Below are 5,756 nucleotides of genomic sequence, written 5' to 3'. Positions count from 1 at the left end.
CTGTATACACATGAAGTTGTGCAATTTTTGTGTAGGCTGATCGTTGTATCTCGGAGGTAGACGTTTATCAATCGCAAACACCAGAGTCGAGAGCAAAATTCTGTCGTAAAGATACAATGTTCAAATATTGGCCTCGATCACAATCTGTATTAAATTTACAGAATTTCAGAAAAAAATTTCTTATGTTTTATTTTATTATTTATTTACATTAAATTGATTTATCCAAAAATATTTTCCTACATAGATTTCCTTCAAGCATCTCAATCACCTTGTTAATTGCCGGTCTCGCTAATGGATTAGCTTGTATACAACATAGCCCAACTAATATCATATTTCGTGTAACCTTTTATCCTCTTCAGATTGAATCCCATGAAGTCCTATATCTCTATCACATTCTAGCTTCTTGTAGATCGAATGTGGGAAATATAAGTCGCTAGTGTCCTCAACTGATTATCCAATGTTTTCCCTTCCCCAAACCATCTTTAGGACTAGCATTCCGTAGCTATACATGTCAACCTTGTGTGAGACTCTTCCAAAATGCCTAGAGAAGACATCAGGCGCTATATATCCAATAGTTCCTTGAGCATGCAACATGGATACAATGCTCTCTTTCTTGGGACATAATTTAGCAAGCCCAAAATCAGAAATCTTTAGACAAAAGTCTTCGTTTAGAATAATGTTATGGGGTTTTATGTCAAAATGGAAAATGTGTGTTGTACATCCACGATGCAAATATTTCAATCCCCGAGAAACCCCTATTGCAATTTTGTGCATTGTTTTCCATTCCAAGGTGTCATTTGTCTCTTGTGATTTGTTGTTGTGTATGAACTTATCAAGAGTTCCATTTGGCATGTACTCGTAGATAAGAGCTTTTTTGTGACCCTAGAAACAATACCCTACAAGGCTTACAATGTTGATATGGGAAGTCTAACTAATGCTTGTGACCTGATTTATGAACTCTTCTCTATTATTGTCTTCTGTTTCATTTAGAAGCTTGACAGCCACAAGATGTTCATCAATAAGCTCGCCTTTGTACACATCACCATAGCCACATTTCCCGAGTTTATCTTGGAAAGAATTTGTTACTTTCTTTATGCTTGAGTAACTATATTTTTTTGGCACCAGAGATCTGTGGGTGTTGATTTCTGACCACACAACTAAAAGGGGGAACTTAGCTGGAGAACACCGGCAGAATAGATTAAGCCTAACAACCTGTAACAAGAAGATGAGAATACCGCGGTGGCTCGCCACTTAGGGGCAGTCCGACAATCAAGTCAGTAATCTCTCAAAGATATCAAATCAAAGTACAACTCACAAGTCGATGCTCACAAGTCGCTGCTCAAAGTATATCACACATACTTGAGACCCACGAGGGTGCCTCTTTTTTATAGCCATTAGTGCCCAAATCCCCCAGAAGCCTTACTTCCTAGGACTCAAACACATAATGCTTATCTCAGACTCTCAACTAGATAGGGATAAAACTCCCGAAGAGCTTTATCCTTATCCAAACTAGAACCCTCTCTCGTCTAGGATTCTTATCCGTTATCCGCTTATCTCGGATTTCGTCATCTCCGCAGATGATCTCGACCTAACCGAGAACATCTCGGTAAGCATAACCAAGCCACGTGGCACCTCGACTGACACTTCAGCGCCACCTTAGCCACGTGCTATCACTCACAAAATACTTTCCCACAACTGCCCCCTAGGTTCTATTACCTCAGCATCTAAGGTGGTGGAACCTATTCCATTTCACATGCCAACATATCGGCTTAAAACTCAGATACTACTCCGACCGAGATCATGATGCACAATCGTTCCAACCGTTTCTTCCATGTGTCCCATTTCTATTGACTCGTACTTGTCACGAGCTATCAAATCGCATCGTTTCTGCCAACGCCGCCTGACAGGCATGTCACCCAAAGCACCTCATTATGTTTGCCACTTTTTTGCATTTTTGACAAAATTCTTTCTCCCTCCCTTCGTCTCTTCACTTCTGTAAATTTCATTTCTCTCTCGTCTCGAATTTTCTCTCTCTAAACTCTCTCAGTCAAACCACTATTTCCAAGCTCTGTAACTGCTCCATCTGTCACCACCGGCGAGCTTTTCATCATCTGATTCTGATCATTCACGTCGTCTAACTCCGGCGATCCTTATCACGGCATTTGTTTCCTCGGTTTCACATTGTAAGTCTTCGATTTCCTCTTTTTCATTCTCATTTTATACTATTCTTGAATATGTCATTGTTGTGAACCATTTGTACACTCCCACTGTTCCTTGTATCAAATTCCACATTCATTCCCTGATTTGCTTGCTACTTTCATGCTCTAGATATTGTGAATCAATTCTTGTTTTTGAATCTATTACTTGTACTGATTGTTGTTCTTCAATATATTTTGCTCTTGAATTTGCCACACGCCTTACGTTGTATTTGTAATCACTCATGTGTTGCTATCGAATCTGTATCCAGGCTTGTACTTTCTTTTTCTTCATTGTTCCTGAACACTGCCTTGTATTCATTTGTTATATGTTATGAATTGATGCTCACCAATTTGTCAATACTCCTGGTTTTGTACTTCTTGATTCTAAATCATGTTTCTTTTCTGCTTTTCTTGCTTTGTTTCCAGATTTTTGCCTTCAAATATTGTTCACTTGCATAGAACCTAGGTTTGGTATTTGACTTAGGAATCATTTAGGAAAACTAAAACAAATTCCCCCCTTAGATCTTCAAAAACCCTTATCCTAGTACTCGTCTAGGGTTTTACCGAGGTCGTCACACCTTTAACAACTCTTTTCTCTGAGATCTAGTACTAACTACTTCAAGCTGACATCATGGGGATGTTTAGGACACCCGAACCATACTAGAATATTTCCGCCAGGAGTTCTCTATCCCAACTGACGTCCACCTCAGGTTGGCTTGGAATGAGGACTCAATCATGCCTGGGAAGGATTACATGTCATTCCCCATAGTTTCTATCATCGAGGGTGGAATTAGGTTTCCTCTGGATATCCTCTTTAGAGAGGTCTTGTACTTCTACAAGCCTAACCCTATGCAACTAGCTGTCAACACATTTAGGGTTATCAACGGCATTGCCGAATTGGCACGCCGAGAAAACACTAGGATCACCCTGGCCGACATCCAGTTCTGTTATACAATGTGTAGCCTCAAGTCTTATAGTGGTTACACTTATTACCTCAAGCCAAGATCCACCACATACAAACTCATTGTTGACCTGCCAGATTCTAACAAAGGCGCTGGAGATGACGACCTAATTGTCTCAGGCAATTAGGAGTTTGCGCCAAACGATGATCTTCACCTCTACCCTCTTCGTCGAGGAGTTTTTAGAGAGGATGAGAGTAAGAATTAGTCAAAGTCTCACTTTGTTGTATTTTGTGTGTTTATTTCTTCTATCTATTCTGTTCTTTGCCTCTGGTTTTTGTAGTTTTGCCTCAGCCGAACAAGTCATTTCAGCAATCCTTAATTCCAAGCCTAGATCTGAAATAGCTTCTAGACCTTCCCATTGCGAAATGTAAGGCCCCTATCCTACTAAATTACATACCTACCTATCGTAATCCTTTGCCTAACACTCCCAGAAGGAGCAAGACATCAGCAGCCACTCAACCTATCACCTCTTCACCAAGGCCAGATCAGGCCTTTTCATCAGATCCAGTGGACCAGCCATCACTTTAGTTCTAGCTCAACTTATTCCGCCATCACATCGCCAACACCGTTGCCGAGTTCTTAATGACCCTACCGGTAGAACAAGAAGTCGAAGACGCTGAGATTTTGAGGCATCGACTTACGACCCAACTAATCCTTTCATTGCTCTTTCTACCATCAACTTTGGCACAAGAGTTACAGTTGCTGCGACAGCCAAAGAAATGGGTCGTAAGCCAGCTATTGCCGAGGACCTCCTCATGGGCATTCCAGGGGTTATGACTGTCTAATCCTCCCCTTCTTAATCCCAGCCCAAGCCAAAGCCAAAGCGAGTAAAAAAGGCCAAGTCTAAGGCCACAGTGACTCAAGTTCCTTCTGACTCTGAGAAGGACCTTGAGGACTCCCTTCCAATATCAAAACTGGCTGATGCTGAAAAGAGGCCAGCCGAGGCCTTGTCATCGGACGCCCCTCCTCCAAAAAAGTCGAGGTTAGAATGCCCAGAGTGTGGGACCAGTTTCCCCGTACGACCAAGCCTAGGGCACGGAGGTCACTGTCAGAGACCGACCTCTGAAGGCCGGAGATAGCCCTATCGATAGCGTGGAGGTCGGAGTCGCTATCTCCATCGCCGTGCTCCTGCCAACTGACATGAATCGTATGGCCGAGTTGAATGAGTATGACAATTTTGCTTTAATGATGTAACATTCTATCTTGGTAAGCCTCTCATACTAGCATCTTCATATCCAATTTCTCATTTCAATTGTTTATACTTGGTAATTTTTCTAACTTGCTTGTTTTTGTCTTCCAGGCTACCCAGCACGTACACTCCCATGCAGTCAAGGCCGAGTTAATAAAGAAGGACTTGGCAAAAAAGACTTAAGAAGTCGTCCATCATATTTCTTCACTTAACAAGGCCGAGGTTCGCATCCACAATTTGATGGATAAGGCCAAGGCTACTCAGTTTGCCTAAAGTCAAGCTGAGGAGAGGGCAGACGCTGCTGAAGTGGTGGCTGAAATAGCCAAGGCGAAGGCTAAGAAAGCCGAGGTCAAGGCTGCCAAAGCCGAAGAAAAACTTAAGAAAGCTCTAGAGAGCGAAGAGGTTTAGATCAAGGCAGCCGATGAAAAGGCCTATACCAAAGGTCAAGTCGATGTTTGTGATGCCTACAAAGCCCAAGTCAACCAAGCCTGCAACAAAGGCTATTACCTCAACTGGATAGCAGCCCTCAACAAGCTGTATATCCCTGTGGACTCTCCTCTCCGAGACATCAGCTAGCTCAACATGCCTTTCCCTCCCTCTCCCAATCAATCTGACGACAAAGCTGAAGAGGAGGAAGTCAAGGCTAAGGAGGCCAATGAAGAGGTGGAGGTTGCTGCTGGGGACAAGTCCCCTACTTTGAATGATCAAGTCTTGGACTTGACTCAGGATGAGGAAGAGTAAGTCTCCAAAAGTGCATTGCCAAAGCCAATTCTGAGGCTGAGGTCAATGTTGCCGAGAAGAGCTTGGACCAAACATTGCTTGAGATAGACGCTGAGATAGCGGCGGAGAAGAGTGCAACACTGGCACCCAAGGCCGACGCAACGCCAATGGCCGAGGTTGATCAGTCTGAGATCAATGCCAGAGATTTTAGCACTTAGGAGTTTTTCTAATATATTTCTGTCTTTGAATAGTTGTAATTTTTTGCTCTTTTTTTTTTTCTCTAAACAATGTCTGCGTTTGTTTGCGTTTGTTTGGCCGGTGTGCATTTGTGTATGAACAAGTTTTTCTTTTTTACAATGCCAACCTCCTTTTTTCTTCTAAGTTTTGTATGCTTCCTTCATCTATGCTTACTGCCTTTTTTGTTTTCTTTTTTTATGCCTTGCATATTTTTCTATGCTTAGAATTTTTTTGATCTTTCTAAGTTTGGAAACTAGGCTCCTTACCTCGGGTTTGAGTATCTCGGATACATCCATACCTCAGAGTTAAGCATACTAATCATCTCGGATAACAACTTGTGCTATTTGTCTCGGCCAAACAACACTTTAAAAATATTTCATCAAATTTTTACAAGTGTTATGGTCATTCCCACAGCATGCCCCCCTAATCTGAACCTAAGCACACCACTTA

General features: G+C 42.1%; 1 pseudogene; it reads right to left on the bottom strand.

Moving 5' to 3' along the window:
* Nucleotides 1–208: 208 nt before the first annotated feature.
* On the bottom strand, nt 209–4,918 carry LOC145813328 (LEAF RUST 10 DISEASE-RESISTANCE LOCUS RECEPTOR-LIKE PROTEIN KINASE-like 2.4 pseudogene; annotated as a pseudogene).
* Between the last annotated feature and the right edge of the window lie 838 nt (nt 4,919–5,756).

The sequence above is a fragment of the Camellia sinensis genome, chromosome 15, assembly GCF_055761805.1.
Source record: "Camellia sinensis isolate YWXY chromosome 15, ASM5576180v1, whole genome shotgun sequence".
Taxonomy (NCBI): domain Eukaryota; kingdom Viridiplantae; phylum Streptophyta; class Magnoliopsida; order Ericales; family Theaceae; genus Camellia; species Camellia sinensis.
This window is presented reverse-complemented; position numbering and strand designations above follow the sequence as displayed.